General features: G+C 51.9%; 1 protein-coding gene across 6 annotated transcripts in view; it reads right to left on the reverse strand.

Annotated features, from left to right (window-relative positions):
• Nucleotides 1-19,263, reverse strand: part of ZNF385C (zinc finger protein 385C) — a 90,286-nt gene that overhangs the window by 58,741 nt on the left and 12,282 nt on the right. Inside the window, exon 1 of one of the 6 annotated variants that reach the window (XM_077313757.1) lies at nucleotides 16,831-17,070. The exons of the other annotated variants lie outside the window; for them this stretch is intronic. The gene's annotated coding sequence lies outside the window, so the exon portion shown is untranslated. Of the gene's footprint in view, nucleotides 1-16,830; nucleotides 17,071-19,263 lie in introns of those variants that run through there. 6 annotated transcript variants of the gene reach the window in all.

Here is a 19,263-nt window from a genome sequence, read left to right on the forward strand (position 1 = left end):
AGACCCTCTGGCTGCTGGGAATCTTCAGCACCCAGAGGAGGCATCCCAGGCCAGAGGGCCCCAAAGCTGAAATCACTGTGCGTTCCAAATCAAAACCATCAGTCGGTGACAAACGAGTTAAAAAGTCCACCACGTCCTCCTGGATCCCTGGCTCCTGAGCTCTCTTTCCCACCCTGCCAAGAGCTCCAACGACCTCCGACCCCCGCATGCTACGTCTGCTACCGGGTTTCCGGTCCATGTAACTGTTTTCCCACGGGTGACTGGGTTATTTTTAAGATTAGCCGAAATTAAAATTGGAAAGTTAGCCGGGCGGCATACCTCCAAAAGGCCGGTGCCCTCTAAATAAAGGACCCGCAGCCACCCGAATTAGCTCGGGACTCCGGTTACTGCATTTTCAACAGCTGCTCTGTGCCATGGATGCTCTCGTCTCATTCACTTAATCCTCACCAGCAGGGCTCATGAGATGTACGAGAGCCTGCAATTAAACGAGATGTCATTCTCCCCAAACAGGGCGCTGGCCACTTTTCACCCAGGCGGGAGAGAGTCCCTCTCCGGTCTTCTGCCTCGCCTACGCTGACGGAGAACTGCATCTTGGCCGGTAAAACTTTTCCACCAGACGACTCGGCTGTTGTATTCTGCTCACAATGTGGATCTGGCCAATTACTGCAGAAGGAAGTGGAAGAGAAGTTCTCAGCCCTGCAAACAGGTTTTCAGGGCTGGATTCCAGGTTGGTGACCAGAGAACTGGCGTGGTGCCGTGGTTAAGAGCGGTAGCCTCTACTCTGGAGAACCAGGTTTGGTCGCCCGCTCCTGCTCCACATACAGCCAGCTGGGTGACCTTGGGCCAGGCACAGTTCTCTCAGAGCTCTCTCAGCCTCACCTACCTTACAGGGAGAGGAATTGAAGGCCACTTTGAGACTCTTTCGGGTAGTAAAAAGCGGGGTACAAAGACCCAGCTCTTTTCTCTGTTCTTCTATTGTGAAATATCACAACCAGAGCCAACCCCCCCCCCTCCGCCTGCCCGCCCGCCCACTTGGCCTGGGACATACCTGCAGAGAAAGCAACCAAATGGCACAGAGACAACACAGCAAATTCAATGTCATCGAAGCGTCAATTGGCCCCACCCCACACATCCAGGGGCTAGGCAAATTCATTCAGTTGTTTCTGCAAGTCACTCTGCACATGCTCAGAGGCACACTTTTCTTTACCTCCCCTTCCCTGGGAGCCCTGGGCAGCTGTGATGCTTTGAACAGGTGTTTCTACTCTGTGGCCTCTGAGCCCCAGCAAGACCTTAAGTGGCCTGAGCTTAAAAGGGGGGGGGGGAGAATCTTCCAAGAGCACCTGTTACGGTCAGAGCAAAATAGGATGAGGTATGGGGGGGGGGACGGAAAGGAGGCACCAGGGGAATGGATGATGGATGGGAAGAGATCCTTGACAGATGTCTAAATCTCTTTGAAATGAAAGAAGGTCAGAAGTCACATTGCGGGTCAACTCCAAAAACTCTTTGCAGGGATGACAAACAAGCACCCCCACTTCCAACCGGGCCTGTTCCGACCGCTCTGCTAACACATGGCCCCCACCCCCACCCCCACCCTCAAAATCCCCCCACATCTATATGCAACACGATGTCAGCCTTCTTCAGGAAGTGGTGGCTTCTCCCTCTTTGGAAGTTTTTAGGCAGAGGCTAGGTAGCCCTTGGACAGAGAGGCTGACTCTGTGAACTTAGGCAGATGGTGAGGGGGTGGGCAGGAGGGATGGTGTCCGTGCTTGGCTCTTGTGGCCCTTCCTTGCAGGCCCAGGGAATTGATGATCACCACTTTGGGATCGGAAAGCAAATTTCTTCCGGGCCAGACTGGCCAGGAGTTCTGGTTTGGTGGAGAGGCATCACCTGGGCCTGGAATTGAGGTCACTGTGGGTGGGCAGGTAGCTGTGAGTTTCCAGCATTGTGCGGGGGGGGGGGTGGACTAGATGACCCTGGAGGTCCCTTTCAACTCTATGATTCTATGCTCTTTTGCTGGACTCCTCTAAGGACGGCGTAAGAATATGGAAATAGCTGTCCTTTTAGCCAAACTTCCATTTCTCCAAATGTGGCCTGGCTCTTCCTCCTTCCCCTGCAGACCCTCAGAGGGAGCTTAGCTGAACAAGGGAGGGAGAAGAGAACACCGTTGCCCCTCTTCCAAAAACAGAAGCATAAGATTGTATTTATTTATACCCTTGCCCACAAGCTGGGACTCTAATCTTCAGCTCTTAGGAGAGGAATTAGTTAAAGGCCAGCTCATTATTTTAAAAAAAGTCTTGGCCTCACACAAACTGATGCTCAATGATGCTGCCAGGCATGAGGAGAGGCCGACAGCAGCATGCCAGAGCCAGGGGCCACCACCGAAAAGGCTCTGCCTCCCCTGCCCATCCCTCTCACTTAGGTGGGCCAGAGACCCTGATCACAGGGCCAGAGCCAGGGCCTGGGGAGCAAAGGCTGTGAGAAGCTTTAAATGGGGCAAGCCAGCACCTTGAACTAGAGCAGGACCACTGCTAAGGGCGATTTATTTGCTGCCTGCCATCCACCCTAGCAACCTGTCTGTTGTATTTTGGAGTAATTCAAGCTTCCAACATGTCTTCAAGAGCAATTGCAGGCCCAGGACTTCGCCTCAGTCTCTGCTGCAGTTTGGCTTCGGAACTAAATTCCCCCACCAGGTTCTGCTTTCCCTCCATGGTTTGCACACCCCCTTGTTTGGATTTCTCGTGGATTTTTAAATGCACCTCGTCCCCTTTTGAATTTTCCTGCCAATGGAGCGTTTTATTAGAGGCAACCGTGAACGCGTTATGCATCTTCCGTGTCAAACGAAAGAGAAATGAGGTCAGTTTGTAGACTTTTAATCGAAAACTGTGTAACCGACAGGCTGTAAAGGTAAAGGTAAAGGTAAAGGTCTCCCCTGTGCAAGCACTGGGTCATGTCTGACCCTTGGGGTGACGCCCTCCAGCGTTTTCATGGCAGACTCAATACGGGGTGGTTTGCCAGTGCCTTCCCCAGTCATTACCATTTACCCCCCAGCAAGCTGGGTACTCATTTTACCGACCTCGGAAGGATGGAAGGCTGAGTCGACCTTGAGCCAGCTGCTGGAATTGAACTCCCAGCCTCATGGGCAAAGCTTTCAGACGACTGTCTTACCACTCTGCGCCACAAGAGACTCCAACTGACAGGCTGAGTTTCCACCATATCTCTTTCTATTCCAAGGGTGAGACCAAAGACAAATAAAATCCCCACGAGAAAGATCTCCATTTTGCAGAGCCTATAAAGTCACAGTCTGCCTACGATCAGTCCTGAAACATATGCTCCATAACAGGGGAGCCGGGCTGGAAGAAGTAAAATTCCATACCAGTCCCCTGAGCATGTGCAGAGCGCCTTTTCTCCACCACTGGCTAACTGCAGTCGAGCCCCGCTCCTCTTAAGACGGCCGCATCCTCCATGGGAGAGATGGGGAGTGGTACATGTGTGCACACCTGGAGCCGTAACATGCCTCTTTTTAGCAACAAAGCTCTGACATGAAAATCACACTGCTAGAAAAATTGCACCCTGGATAAAGGGTGTTCTTTACTTTTCTTCCGACAGAGAACTCCCTCCCTGGCCTTCTTCCCCCCCGGCACCCGCTAACTTTAACACAAACACACGCGCTTTCCCTTGGAATAACAGACCGTCAAGAGGAGTTACAACCCCCTAGCCGCACACGGGGCTGCCAGTAAATCTGAAAACAGTAAGCGGGCTGTCAGAAAGGTTCGGCTCTCTCACCTCATTTATAATCCTTTAAGGTCAGTTTTATAGCTCTCATAATACAGTCCATAACCTGAGGTCTTTCTTCCTATTTTAATCTTAATAATGTCATAAAACACAACACCGCTGAAATTTTAAACAAAAAGAACTGGGGGGGGGATTCGAATCGGGTGCACAGCGGAGAAAGACGCTAGCAAGGATTTGGAGAGGTGGAAATAAATCTGAAATGGGGCAAATTGACGGAAGAGGCGCAGGGGGCTAAGGGGGCGCAGGGAAGCGGCTCTCCCGCCCCCCCCCCCCGGGCGCCAATCCGCACTATTAAGAGGAAAGTAATTCTCAGTGGCTGCTGGACAAGGCAGTATTTTTAGAACCTTGGACAACTCCTTAACCATCGAGGGTATGCTGGGATTAAAGGCCCAGCCCCGCTCTCTCGTCCCAAAATGCACACTGCTAGTGTGTGTAATTCGGCAGTTCTGTGCTCAGGCCTCACATGTGCAGGAGGCGTATTGGGGGGGGGGGGAGGGACGGACCTCCAACCTTCGCAGCTTGGCTGCTTTTGAAGAAAGCTCTAAGCCTTTAAGAGTGCGTAGGCAACACCAGCCGAAATAATAGCCCCGCCTCCAGCAGGACTCCCGGGTGTCGAAGGGCTGGGTTTGTGTGACCCGCACAGCTCTCTGCTCCTCACACAATTCAAGCAGAACAGCTTAAGCTGTCACCCCCCCCCCCCCAATGGCAATGAACATTCACAACTCCATGTGCAGAAAAAGGCCTTTTGGCTCCAAGTGGCCAAGGGGTGCTGTTTTTGACTGGGAGTTTCTTCAAGGTATCTCACTGGCCACTGATGGGGTTTTGGGGGCCATGGCCAAGAAGAACACCCTCCTCCCAGGGCAAGAACATTTTCAGAGGCAAAATAATCTTAAAGCCGTTTGCGGTTTGTCCCACTAGAGTGGGAAGGGGCCGTCGAGGCCATCTAGTCCCACCCCCTGCTCAGTGCAGGTTCAGCCTCAAGCATCCACGGTAAATATTTGCCTGGCAGACCGCCAGTGAGGGGGAGCTCTGCTCTGTTCTTTCCCCCACCTCCACTTAACATTCTTTCCCAAAAACTATAAGAGGAACGCTGTGTCCCTTGGTCTCCCACCTTGGGGGTATCCGCCTGGGCTTTAGAGGTGCTGAGTCATCATTTTATTTCTCCTCACGTGAGCCATCTCCTTGTTTGGCCTTTGGGAACAACGCAAGCAAGGCGATGGGGGCAGCCTATGCACCCCGGGGGATCGGGACCCCCCCCAAGCCACTTCCAGCTCCCCGAGGAATTCCTGGCTCTCTCCAGCCAGCCCAGCTGCTCTGCCCTCCCTCCCTCCCTCCCTCAGCAGGCTTCCAGCCGCGAAAGGAGAGGCTGCAGGTAGTCCAAGGCCGGCCGTGCAAACAAGAGCGGAAAGTGCTGACAGCTCTACCGAGAACAGGCCAGATTGAACATTCATTCCTTGCACTCGGATGCAGCTGCACCGAACGTGTGGGATGAGGGGGAACGGGATCCGTTGCTAGGCTTGCGCACGCTTTGCGATTCCGGTGCGAACTGACGGAGGCCCTTGCCGGGATGGTACAACACACAACCCTGGCGACACCTTCCTTTGCCGCCCAGCAGCACGTTTCATCCCACGAGTCAGTGTGGCTGCACCAGGATGCTGAAGGAACTGGGCTGGAATTCAGAAGCTCTCCGAGTGCCTTTCCTGCTGGCATGGCAGACAAAGTGGCGTTCTGCAAAACAGCGGCCAGCTGGAACTGGGGGCCACAACTGGACAAGGATGGGAGCTGGACGGAGAATGGTCCACCACACCCCCAGCTTTGACAACCCCGGTGCTCCAGAACTCTGTGTACGTTTAATGTCCAACGGCTTCTAGGTGGGAGAGTTTAGGCACATCGGCCAATCGGATGTTCCCTGCCCCAAACCTGACAGCCAGGCATGGATTTGTGCTGATTGCCACAAAACAACGACAACCCTGCAAGCGTGGCATTGGCAAGGAATCATAAACATTCCTTCCTAAACGCTTTTCGATTCTATCTTGTAACGGCCAAGTCATTTGTGCCAGGGGAGATTATTTCGGAACCGTACACCTCTAAAGTGCGAAGAAGGATTCATTGTATGGAAAAGGGGCGGTGTTATATTTCGAGAAGGGGCTTAAGAGAGCTGTCTCCGAATTAAACCCTGCCAGGTAGACCAGCAACCAATCCAGGGAAATTTTACCCCCTGCAAAGGTATCCTGGTTCTATTTTGGACAAAGGCATTTTCTTTCCGCATCAAAAGTAGCAGCAAAGGATCAAGGGTCAGAGACAGTTTGGGCAAAACCAAAATTCCCTTTCCCTTCTCAGATTTTATAAGCTTTCAACATCCCTTCTCAGAAGAGACATCCTTGGATCTCATGGGCTGAACGCAGATTCAAGGCCAGTGCGTCATCCCACTCAATAAAGACCACGGTGACCACATGGAGCTTGGTGTTCTCGCCTATTCCCCTGCCAGGCGACTGCCTCCAGCCCTCAAACAGCCGTGTATTAAGTGGGTAAATTAAGTGAAGATGCTAGACACCAAATTGTCAGCCGGTTATCGCAAAGCACGCTGTCTACCTCTTTGTGAGCGTTCAATGCTCATCACGTTCTACTACTCAGACAAAGAAACAAACAAAATCGGTGGCTGGATTGTGAAAGGCACAGAACTTCCATGTCAACAACTTGGTAGTAATATCTGTGGTTTCGATTAAGAAATTCTTGAATATTGTCAAAAGCTTTCTTGGCTGGAGTCAACCGGCTGTTGGGGCAACTTTGGAGATGGGGCACGGCCAGAGTGGATTCGTCCACTCCTCCACATGCCAGGTGACCTTGGGACAGTCACAGTTCTCGCAGAACTCTCTCAGATACACCTGTCTCTGTTGTGGGGGGCGGAAGGGTAAGGTGATTATAAGCCGCTTTGAGATTGCTTCAGGTGGTAGAAAGCTGCGTACGAAAAAACAGCTCTTCATCTTTACCCATGTCTCATCTTTCGACCCAGTGGAGACCCAAGGCAGCTTCCACTGTTCTCATGCTCTTTGTTTTATTCATTTCCACATTAGGAGACATACTTTCCTTTAGTCTCGCTTTGGATTTCCTTTGGATGCTGCAAGTCAACTCTAGCCTTTCTGCATTTCGGCTTTCCTCCCCTTATTTCCCAGGCAGAAATTCATGACATGCCTTTTGCACCGAGCCTGAGGGAGGCAGCCTCCCATCACGCTTTGCTCCCTTCCCCTTTTCCAAAAATATATATTTTTTGCAAAACAGTGCCAGCTTGCACCTTTGTTTTCATTGCGCCCCTTGATCCCGCCTTGATGCACCCTGGATCACCGCCCACCCTGGATTATAACATTATGCTGTGCAAGACTGCTTAAAAAAAAAATTGAAACAGAGTTGTAACATGATAACACCTTAAAAAAAAAAGTCAGATTTTTCAGAATGGAGGGAGATAGGGAGGCTGGCAACAAGGAACGGGGTGTTCTCAAACGTCTCAAAATGGTGGGCTTGGGGAAAAACCCAATTTCATGCATTGGTGAGCCCCGAATTAGACCCTGTTAGATCTCGCTTGAAAAGATGAAATTGGGCTTTCTGGGGATTCCTTTGCTGTGGGACAAGTGAGGGAGCAATTGCCTGGAGGAGCAAATTTCAGTGCGGAAATGGACGGGAGAGTCAAACCTTTAAAAATTCAAATCCAAAGTGTATCGCTAGTGCGGAAACAGTGTTAGCGATAACTCTGTGCAAAATATTAGCTATAACTCCAAAACTGCCGGGTTGGCTTAATATTGAACGGGCAACAGCACCCAATCATTGTGATTAATTTTACAAAACAATGAAACAGAAGAATTCCCAGCACCAAAAATAAAGCGCTGGGGAACTGCCGGCCTCACTTCCGGGCCCCAGGGTAGCCCGGAGTTTACGAGCGCCTGTCAGATTTCACAAGGTTAGCTCTAATATATGTCGCTTGCGGATCGCACAGCCGGTAATAAACGCAGCCCCTCCATCTCTAGGGGCACCCTGGTGGGGCGAGATCCGCTTGGCAGGGGCAACCGGCCACAAAGACAGCCTGATGTGCCCACAAAGTTAAAGAAATCCCAGCCTGGATCGTCTTTTGGAGAAGACGGGAGTCAGTAGAAGCCCGGCCGCCGACAGCGGAAACGGCTATCGCTGGCTGTCTTTTCTAACTTTCAAAATTAATTATCTCATAAAGCACCCGCTGAAATGAACAGGAGGCAGATTTAGGCCGAGTGGAAGAAAACGCTTCTTATTTACACAGTACACAGCGAACTTCTGGAGTCCCCTTGCACAAGACGGAGGGCGATGCCTACCTGCACAAAAGGGCTTTTTCAGACGACACAAAAACCTAGATCAGCCAGATGTATGGAGGACGCAGCGATCTGTGCTTGTTAGCCACACTAGCCAAATGGAACCTCCATGTTCAGAGACAGTGCGCTTCTGAAAACTGACAACAAGGGGCAGCTTTTATGACACGTTTGGGAGAGTCCTAGAGGCATCAGGCACAACAGAAAATATATCCTTACAATTCCATACAATCATTCCTTAAATCTATTGGAATTCTTGAGCCCAGATAAGAACTCATCTTCAACTTTATTTTCAGCACATCTCTTAACGGACAATATCCCTGATCATTTTATTCCGGGGGCGGGGGGGGATCTGGAGATGAGATTTAAGGGCTCTGACAATCGGGCATCCTAGGTGGCACAGCCCAGCTCTGGAAAGGGGGACCGCCTCAGTGCCTTACCGTCCACGTTGCCAAAAACCAGCGGCTCACACCTCTCGTTCGGGCTGCCAGCTCCACTTTGTCCGAGCAAAGGAGAAACAGGAAGGGAGGGGTGCGGGGGGGAAACGCCGCTCTTCACACGAAAATCCAGTCGAGATGTCCTGATTTTGTATCCCTCGCTGTACAAATCCAATGGCTGCTAATTCAAAAGCCCAGGCCACGGTTTCCCAGGGCAAGTGTTGAACATTAAGTGCTTAGAAGGCAACCCCCCCCCCCCATCCCGTCCTTAGACCCGTTACGAGGCGGAACAGGTGCCAACTGGTGCCGGTCATTTGTAACCCTAGCACTCACCCCCCGCCAAGAGCCCTTGACATCAGACCCAAGAGAGAGAGAGAGAGAGAGCAAGAGGAGGTTGGGAAGTCATCTCGTGCTTTCCTCTGAAGGCTGGAGACCTGATGGTCCCCATCAGAGACCCCTTGCTTCTGCAAACACCCATCGCTTCTGGAGCTTTTGGGAAAACCTGTCAAACCCTCTTGCCATTGCAACGGTGGAATGGCTCTTAATTCCTCCAAAAGGAGGAAAGGACTTACTCCAATGTACCCTTTGCTGCTGTTCAAAACCCAGGTGTCACAGCCAAGATCCGCATTAAAAAAAACACAATTTCCATTATATATTGTGCCGAGGGACTGCATTTACAAGAAGAATGTTCCATTCTGCTCCCTATATGCATGCCAGAAAATGCTTAAGGGTAACACCCTGTAGGAAAGCATCCCGACTCTGGGATTGGGTCTGTACATAGAATGACGATAAAATAAATCAATCCATGCCTACAATTTCGACAGCAGCCTTTCTCAACCTTTTACCGCTGAGAAACCCCTTCGAGAAACTCCGGAAGGGGCACCGTCATGCAGAATAGGGTTGGGAAGCACAGCTGTGGACACGCCCACCTGGAGCCCCTCCCCTTCCCATCATTGGCCGTATCGGGAGAGGAGGGGCTTGTTGACATGACCATATACAGTCAGATCACCCGATAAACGTTTTAACACATTTTTAAGATATATCAAAATTTAATTAATCCCCAGCCATTTGGGAAAGCCTTCCAGGGCTATCAAGAAAACCCAGGGCTATCAAGAAACCCCAGGGTTTCATGAAACCCTGGTTGAGAATGCCTAACCTGCAATGTAAACACAAATTCTTCACCAGACTCTAGTCAGCCAAACCCAACTGGTTTGCAGCATTCAATCGCTGGGATGTATACAAGTATTGCAATATACAAAGCTGTGTTTGTACTAAGTGAAGAATCCGCTCTTGTTAAAAAGAATTACAGGTGTTTACAAGTGAGAGCCAGGGGGATATCGTGGTTAGGAGTGGCAGCCTCTAATCTGGAGAACCGGGGTTGGTTCCCTCCCCCTCCTCTACATGCAGCCAGACATGTGACCTTGGGCCACTCAGTTCTCTCAGAACTCTCTCAGCCTCACCTACGAAACAGAGTGTCTGTTGTGCGGAGAGGAAGGGAAGGCGATTGTGAGCTGCCTTGAGACTCCTTCGGGCAGGAAAAGTGGGGCACAAAACTGCAGCTCCTCGTCTTGCTTCCCTCTGAGGGTTTGTCGTTGCTCCTAGCGATGGGAATATTCGCTCAAGAAAAGCGGTGGGGACAGCAAACCTGCTTTTCCCTGGTGGGCGGCACAGCCGTGTCTGACGCTGACAGAGAAAGCAGACTCTTGCTCAGAGAGATGCTTGGCTTCCGTTCACCACAACAGGTTGTATTGGCAAACACATCATGGGCTCCCAACACATTTCCCCATGAATGCTAAATTGGGTCCATCAGGAAGCTCCTCCAACTGGCCTCACCGTGCTGTGCTGCTTACGAGGAGGGTGCAGGCCGCTCAGCCGTGTCCGATTCCTGGTGATCCTGTGGCTCAGCTGTCTCCGCATCTCCCGATCTTGCACTGCTTCTTTTAGTTGCACGATGCTCTGGCCAGCGTCCTTTTGGGTCGTATTTAGCTGCCGTGTTCTTGTCCGCCTTGTTTCCTTTGACCACTGACCAGGGCTGGCATAGCCAATGGGATTATCTTCCCCTTTCGCTAACATCAGTCGAAATAAACCCACACAGCGTTAGAGATCAACCTCCCCCCCCCCCCAAGGAACATGCTTCTTTAACCTTTGCGTTTAACCTTGCAGGTGTCAGAGAAACCACACAAAATGGTTAAATATAAAGCTTTGGCAAGTCCAGTGTTGCTTTTAAGACAAGCCGAGTTTTATTCAAGCTGTAAGTTGTGGCGTGCCGCGTACACGATGTCGCAAAGTTTTATTCGAGGCGCGCACGCGCGTGCACACGAAAGCTTAGGCCAGGGGTAGTCAAACTGCGGCCCTCCAGATGTCCATGGACTACAATTCCCAGGAGCCCCTGCCAGCATCCGCTGGCAGGGGCTCCTGGGAATTGTGGTCCATGGACATCTGGAGGGCCGCAGTTGGACTACCCCTGGCTTAGACGTTGAACGCAACTTTGTGACGTTGTGTGCACAGCACCCAGAAGCTTGCGACACGAATAAAACTCGTCCGGCCTTCAAGGTGCCCCCGGACTCGACATTTGTGCGGCTTCTTCAGACCCACACGGTTACCTATTCGAATCTTGGATCGTTCCAGCGTGCAAGCTGCAACCTAGGGAAAGCCCACGAACGCTTGCACCAGGAGGGTGCCCCTGGAGTCAGACTTCGTGCAGAAGACCTGGTGGGGCTGCAAGTTGCTTCCCCCCCGCTGGAGCCAGGTCAATGGCCGGCATTTCTGTTGACAGGACCCTTTTGACAGCGACAGTATTTCCACAACTGATGGGTCTGGCCGGCAGCCCAAGCCCCACGCCCCTTGGGGCTCAAAATAGGCCTTGGGCGTGCAACTCGAGATAGCTGGCCACGTGGGCCGAGGGGCCTCCTCCGAGCGCCGGGCTCTTGTCACTGCTGCCGGCCGACTCCCCCCAATGAAAGGCCTGGGAGCGCCTGAGAGACCGGCTGTCGGCTCTCTTGGAAAGCAACCGGGGTTGGCTGGCCCTCCTGAGCATAATAGAGACGTGTGTGACCTTCAGCGGTGACTGGAGCATAAATCCAGAAGCCATTAGATGGGCGAGAAAATGTATGACTCGAGACTTTTAAAGTTCGAGGAAATCTCCACGACCTCACGGCTGCTGGATCTCGCAGTGCTGCTCTCCTTTTGCCTTTTTGGCAGGCCAGCTGAGCTGCTCCTGCAACTGAGTTCTTCCTTAGAGCTGTTTCTTCTTTTTTTTTTTAATACCCTGCTTTGCACTATCTGAAGGAGTCCTAAAGCGGCTTCCATTCGCCTTCCCTTCCTCTCCCCACAGCAGACACCCTGGGAGGCAGGTGGGGCTGAGAGAGCTCTGACGGGATTGCTGTGTGAGAACAGTACTATCAGGACTGGGACTAGCCCAAGGTCACCCAGCTGGCTGCATGTGGAGGAGGAATGGAGAATCTAATGTGGTTCTCCAGATTAGAGGCTGCCACTCTCAGCCATGATACCATGCTGGCTTTCTAGACTGGAGACCTTTAAAAAAAAAGAAAACCCTTTCAAATTGCTACAGGGCCCCAATCCTGATGGGAACTACAGTGCGGGGAAACAAATTTCAGAAAGTGAAAAAGATACGAGGGACGCCATCCCTCCCCCCTCCCCGTGCTGCAGTGGCCCACAGAATCCGACCCTGATAGCGTTTTGAGAAGCGGATTTCCCCTTTCCTTCTCACATATAATCTTGAGCAGAACAAAATCCTTAAGATATCCAAGGGTTGAAAGGACCCATATGTATTTAGCCACAACCAACGTAATTTTCGGATGATCACCTTGGAGTAAGAAGAGGGCCGTCGTGGTGCCCCAGTCTCGTGGTGGGACCAGAGACACGATAGCATCTGTTGTGTCAGACATTTCACAGCCTCACAACAGCCCTGCAAGGAAGGTCGCAGCAGGGCAAGCAGCTTAGCCGGGGGGGGGGAGCGCCATCTACACAACAGCCTTGCGGGGTAGATTGAGATAGGCGGGTCAAGGTGGCTCTATAAGGTCCTATCACCTGATAAATGTTTAACACGTTTAAAAAAAAATATGTAACCAATGAATTAACTCCCACCCGTTTGGGAAACCCTTTTAGGACTGTCAGGAAACCCCCGGGTTTCACAACCCCCTGGTTTAATGTGCCCCACTGAAGGGCTTACGTTTTGCTTCACCTTCGTTTCAGACGACTGCCATCCAAAACCTTATTGGGCTGTTTATCAGCTGTCCCACCGGGTTGATTGAACTTGATTTGCGCTGTGTCATCTGCCCCAGTTTCCATCAGAAAGACAGGCCATAATTAAATCGTAACATACTGTTTGTCACAGGCCAACATCCCCCAACAGCTCCCTTTACACACATTCCTGTGTGGGATGAGAAAGGGGCAGAGAAAAAGGGCCAGCAGTGTTCGGGGTCCGGGGAAACGCTCGCTGCTGAAATCCTGGAGCCAAGACACATGACACCCCCACCCCCAATTCCCTTGGAAAAGCCAGTGGGGTGGCACACTCTTTCCCCACAATCACTTATTCATTCCCCGCTCCATTGCAAAGGCTGACTGGTCTCTGAATGATAAAATCAAAGTCCAGGAGTACCTTTAAGACCAACAAAGATTGATTCAAGGCGTGAGCTTCCAAGTGCAAGCACTCTTCCTCAGACTGCTGCAAAACCATCAGCAGACGGACAAGGGAAATGAGACCGGGCAGACGATAATGAATAGCTCGGGCCTTTGCATGCTTCCCGCAGACAGACTAACATAATTACAGGCCCTCCTTGGCTGGAGCAAAGGAGAAGGTTGTAAGGCGAGGGGATAATCCCTGGCTGTTCTCTCAACATAACTCCAACCTGGAACTGATCAGCTGTTGCGTGTCGACTTTCTCCATTCATTTACAAATAACAAAGATTGTAAGGGCCTACTGCGGCTGTTGGGATTAGTACGTTTTTTGTAAGACTGCAAGAAGAAAAGACAAGACAAGAATAAGACAGCCACAACTAGAAGAAGAAGAGTTGGTTCTTATATGCCGCTTTTCTCTACCAGTAGGAGTCTCAAAGCGGCTTACAGTCGCCTTCCCTTTCCTCTCCCCACAACAGACACCCTGTGAGAGAACCCTCAAATTACTGCTCAGTCAGAACAGCACTATCAGGATTGTGACAAGCTCAAGGTCACCCAGCTGGCTGCATGGGGAGGAGGAGCAGGGAATCAAACCCAGCTCACTAGATTAGGAGTTGCTACTCTTAACCATGACAACAAGCTGGCTCTGGAATGAGGAATGCCATACTGTGCATAGACACACCTGTCTGTGAGCAGGCAGAGGTAGAATTTGGTCATGAATGCCCCTCCTATATGTGCCTCAGTCTTCTCTTCTGCACTCCAGTATCTCGCCAGTCCCCATGCATTTGACTAGCTGGTTCCTAAAATGCAAAACATTTGATTTTGGGCTTTTCTGCATGCTCATTTTCCTAGCGTGTAAGTTTTTGTTGCTTTGTTGCTTTTGTTGTTTTCTGTTCTACGTCTCTTTTGCTCCCTCTAGTAGCTGATTTGATAGTATTTCCATTTGTACCCAGCATATCTGCCTTTCGATTTATACTGTAAGTTTTTACGCCGAACATGCAACCCTGTAAAATCAAACTGACCACTAGAGGGAGCAGCAGGAGCAACAAAACAACAGAAACTCACAAGTCATGGATTGCGGGTAAGCCAAATTTCACTTTGCTCGGTTGGAAAGCTTGCCTGAAACGATCTGCATCCGTCGGAATTTTATTTCTGTCGTCTCAATGGTTCGCTGTCCCTCCCCACTTTGTACCGTCCTGCAAAGCTCAACGGCTACACCCGGAGTCTGTGACCTTTTATAATCAGAACACCAAACCGTGTCAAGTGTCTGAGCCAAAGATCAACATAGAGCCAGTATTAAAAAGCCAGTGCGCAGTCACTGAAAAGACACAACTGAACCTTACCGACAACTGACAAATTAGATTCAAGACCGGTTGGGTCTGATGCAGCAGAACTAAGTGGCACCTTTAAGACCAACTATGTTTTAGGTGGCTGGATGGGGTCACTGAAGCAGTCGGTGCAAACTTAAATGGACTCCGGGGAATGGCAGAGGACAGGAAGGCCTGGAGGATCACTGTCCATGGGGTCGCAGTGGGTCGGGCACGACTTCGCACCTAACAACAACAACATGTTTTATTCAAAGTGGGAGCTTTCGTGTACGTCCAGACAATGAAATGGAAATTGCAAGACCATGGATTAACACATCTTTCTGCCTCTTGAAGCAGGCTCTAAAACTTAAGAGGGAGAGAGAAAACAGATGGCCCCTCTGTATAAGGCTGCCAGCTAGAGTTACAATTCCGCAAACGTTTTTATCGTCTCGTCTACACTAATTTCTAATCAGCGGCCCGGGAGAAGAGCATCCACATACTCCTGTCTGCCACTGGCCACCCTGGTGGGCTGTTTAGAGGCCTGACCCCCAAGTAAAGCACAACTGTAGGCGGTCCCCCGTGCCCAAGACCAGCAAGTAACCCCAGAACTCACTGGTCTGGCCTCTCCGTGTAGCCCTAGGCAGGGCGTTGAGTAGGAGGCCGTCCCTGGAAGAGAGCATCAACTCAATACCCTCCAAGGGACCATCACTGATGACAGCTCAGAGGGGTCACTGGTGCGCAAATGAGATCTGTCCCTCGAGACCCCATTAACATTCCCAGCTGGCCCGGGCCGTTGACACCGGCATAAAAACCGGATCCCCTGGCGCTGGAGAGGCAGGCAGAGCTGTGGCAGGGAAACAGCCCAAGTTATCATCACTCCCTGCTTGCTCTCTGGCCTTAACCAGAGTGCCGTTCCACAGAGGGCTCTGATGACAGCTGGGGAACACCTAGCGATTTGGGGGTGGAACAAACTGTCAGAGAGTCCCCCCCCCCTCCGTAACAGGCATTTTCCTCCGGGGGAACTGTAGTTGGGAGATCAGTGGTAGGAAAGGCAGGTGAGAAAGGACAAGAAGAGAGGTAAGGTGCCTCTTTAGCGGCAGGATGGTAGCTGCATGTGAGTGTCCTGCATAGTGCAGGGGGCTGGACTAGATGACCCAGGAGGTCCCTTCCAACTCTATTATCCTATGATTCTATTCTATGATTCCATACAAGCAACGAAAGGGGAAAGCAGGCAGGTGTAGGGGGGAGGGGGAGGGAGAAGAAGAAGAAGAAGAAGAAGAAGAAGAAGAAGAAGAAGAAGAGCTGTTTTTTGTACCCTGCTTTTTCACTACCTGAAGGAGTCGTAAAGCCGTTTACAAACACTTTTCCCTCTGTGTGGCAGCCCTTCAAGTACTTGCAGATGGCTATCCTATCACCTCTGAGTCGTCTTCGTGGAGTTCAACGTCAAAGACAAAAGAGAGGGGAGTAAGAAACCAAAGTGCAGCAAGACTTCTAGCCCGGTGCTGCAGCATGTTCACCGCACGGCTCAGCAGAGACAGCCTGTGACCGAAGCCGTGTCCCGTGGCTCGTGTCGGTATTTCCAGTCCCAGAGAGTCCTCCCAGGAATGTCAAGCCGAGTAGCTATTTGCACGATCGGATTTTTATGGAGGCCTCCTCCAAAAGGGGAAAGTAGTAAATTCCCCAGGGCCAGGAGGCAGAAAGCAGCTGATGAATGTGCTCTCCGTGTCCCTCTTTAATGTGGGCCAGCAAGGGACGCAAGATATCATGGCCTGGACTCTGAGTCAGGGGGAACCCAGGTTCTTACGCTGCTCCAAAACTCACCCGCTTCTGGAGCCTTCTACATGATGCCTGGCCTAAGCATGACCTGTCCCATTAGGCTTTTGTGGCGATGCCAGGCAGCCTGGGCAAAGGAGCTTGGCACCCCCTGTTGAGAGAAGGAGAACAGTGGCACCGTTTCATACCAGGCCCGTCTCAAGGATCGGGATCCCCACCATCACCTGCCTGGTAGCAGACAGGGCAGGCAGCATTCAGGATAAGCAGCAGAAAGAGAAAAGGTAGGGTCAAGAGCGCCAGATACAGCAGCCCTCGAGCACCCAGGGACTGGGAGACGGGCCTAAAATGCAGCATTTGCAGAACCGCAAGACGCCCGCCCTGCTCTTCCCAGCCACCTTGACACCCTCCTTGGGCAGTGCCACTCATCAGCATGCCTGATTAGGAGGTGCAGCCGCCAGCGGAGCATCCCTCCGCAGCCTCGGCTTGAGCTTTCCAGGCCACCTGGAGCCGCACGCTTCCTTCCTCCCTCCCTCCCCTCCTCTGCTCCCTTACCAGCCCTGCCGCTTCGGCACGATTAGCATTCCATGGGCGCTCTCCTTGAACGGCACACTTAATGCCGCTTCAGACTTTGCCTGAGAGTCGGGGAGAGCAGCAGGAGCATTAGCAGCGGCAGTGACTCAGTTGATAATTTCGCTCAGCACCCTTTGCAGCTTTTCTCTCGCTCCGGCTCTCTCTTTCCCCTCCCGAAGCAGGCGGAATGGGGAGGACAATCTGGCCCCTGCAGCGCCACTGCCCCACCCGATCCCTTCCTATCCTGGAAGGGGGGCGGGTCAGCCGACAAAGCCCCCTTTTCCTTATCTACGCCAAGGTCCACGTGTGGCAAGCGAGTCCGACAGCACTCCACCGCAGCTGCTGGTGACAGAGGAGCACCGTGCGGTGCAGGCCAAGAAAATCCTCGCTGACGTAGCGTGATGGGCAGGAAGCCTTCGCTTTCCTCAGGGAAAAGCCAGGAAGGAACACGGTGCTGACTTCAGAGGGAGCTTGGTGATGTGGTGAAGAGGGGTGGACTCGAATCTGGAGAACTGGGTTCGATTCTCCACTCCTCCTCCAGCTGGGTGACCTTGGGAAAGTCACAGTTCTCCCAGAGCTCTCTCAGCGTCACCCCACCTTACAAGCTGTGGGGAGAGGAAGGGAAGGCGATTGTATGCTGCTTGGAGACGCCTTCGGGGAGGGGAAAGTGGGGTACAACCCCCTTCCCAGCACTTCTAAGACGGGACACGTCTCTGATTCACATTCCCTCCCTACCTGGGGAACAAAATGGCTCCTTGGCAAGCCAAATGGATTAGCCCCTAGGGCTTCTGAGCCTGCGTGGGGCTTCCCCCATGGCCTTCTCCGTCCATGGGCAGGGGGATTTGGGGGAGAACCAGCCGAGAATTCTGGCCAGCCGATCACGCCTCTCTCATCAGGTCCAAGCTAACATTATACTCAGAAAAGATCCCGGAGACGACAGTTTTGCGAGGGCCACGGTAAGTGATGGAACCAGCCGCTTCCGAAGACAGAAAGAGCTGGTGGGACGGCCCCTGCTGTGGTCCCTCCAGGCCTGGAAACACACGCTTAGCCTCTCTTCTCCTGAATGCGGAAAAGTTCCAGGCCGTCTCTGCAAAACCTCGCTTCCTTTTTGGAAACCTCGTTCTTTTAGGCATTTGTATGTTTCCGAAGGCCAAGAAAGGAACGGCAGATGGCAAGTCCAGAGACAGGATGCACAATGGAGAACGTTCTCCTGCATCATCTCGGTGCATCTTGCGAATATTTGATGGCTGGTAATGGGGGGGGGGAGGCGTTTGTCATGCAAATGAGCATTCTGGCCCAGGCGGACGGACGGAAACAAGAATCGCTTTCAGAGTCGCCTGTGAAGAATATTCTCAAAGGCCAAGAAAACCGGAACGCCCAGGACCGCTTCAGCTATGCCTGAGCTTCATAAGAACTTTTTTTTTTAAAGTCATGTACATCCCATTTTCCTTCTCCAGGGGGACCAAAGCACAACTGCATGGCCCCCGCCCTGCCCATATACCTCACACTGCAGCCGCCCATGGCAAAACCTCAAACCAACCAATCGTATCCCAGAGAAAGAAAACGAAGGTGCCCCTCGCCCCTCCGTCGGCCCCCGGCATGCTTCCCGGCCACCATTCACACACACTTCTCTGGGGCCTCTTTGAGACGTCCTCCCCAAACGCTGCTCCCCCCTCCCCCCGGCCGCCATTTACCCCGATAATGGGAGAGCGCTGCTGCCTGTTGACGTCAAGAACCACTTTGCCCTATTCAAACGGGAGCGAAATCAATTCCACCTCCCCTGCCGCTGCGTTTTTCTACGACAGCCAGGCTCAAATGACAGCTGCCCGGGCAAAATATTTATTCAAGCCTGAGACGGGGCAGGGGGGGGGGGCGCATTTATTTATTCATTCACCTGCTTATTCCCAAGGACCTGCCGCAGGAACGTTGTCAAGTGGGTTGCTGTATAGAAAAGGGGAGGGGAATCCCTTGGCTTTCAGAGCCGATGCTCTCCATCCCCCGTGTCCTCAGCAAAAGTACTTCACTAACCGACTTTTGTACGCTTGGCTGCCCTTAAAAAGGATATAAAGCCACTTTCTAGCCCTCAGGATGACTGGGATCGATCTAAAAATAAAATGATAAATGCCTACGGACTGGTCTCTCTCAATGGTTAGAAGAGGACAAAGAGTTGGTTCTTACCTGCCGCTTTTCTCAAAGCGGTTTACAGTCGCCTTCCCTTCCTCTCCCCACAACGGACACCCTGCGAGGGAGGGGAGGCTGAAGGAGCCCTGAGATTACTCAAGAAGGAGAAGAAGAAGAGTTGGTTCTTATATGCTACTTTTCCCTACCCGAAGGAGGCTCAAAGAGGTTTCCATTCGCCTTCCCTTCCTCTCCCCACAACAGACACCCTGTGAGGTAGGTGAGGCTGAGAGAGCT

The sequence above is a fragment of the Paroedura picta genome, chromosome 16 (assembly GCF_049243985.1).
Source record: "Paroedura picta isolate Pp20150507F chromosome 16, Ppicta_v3.0, whole genome shotgun sequence".
Lineage (NCBI taxonomy): Eukaryota > Metazoa > Chordata > Lepidosauria > Squamata > Gekkonidae > Paroedura > Paroedura picta.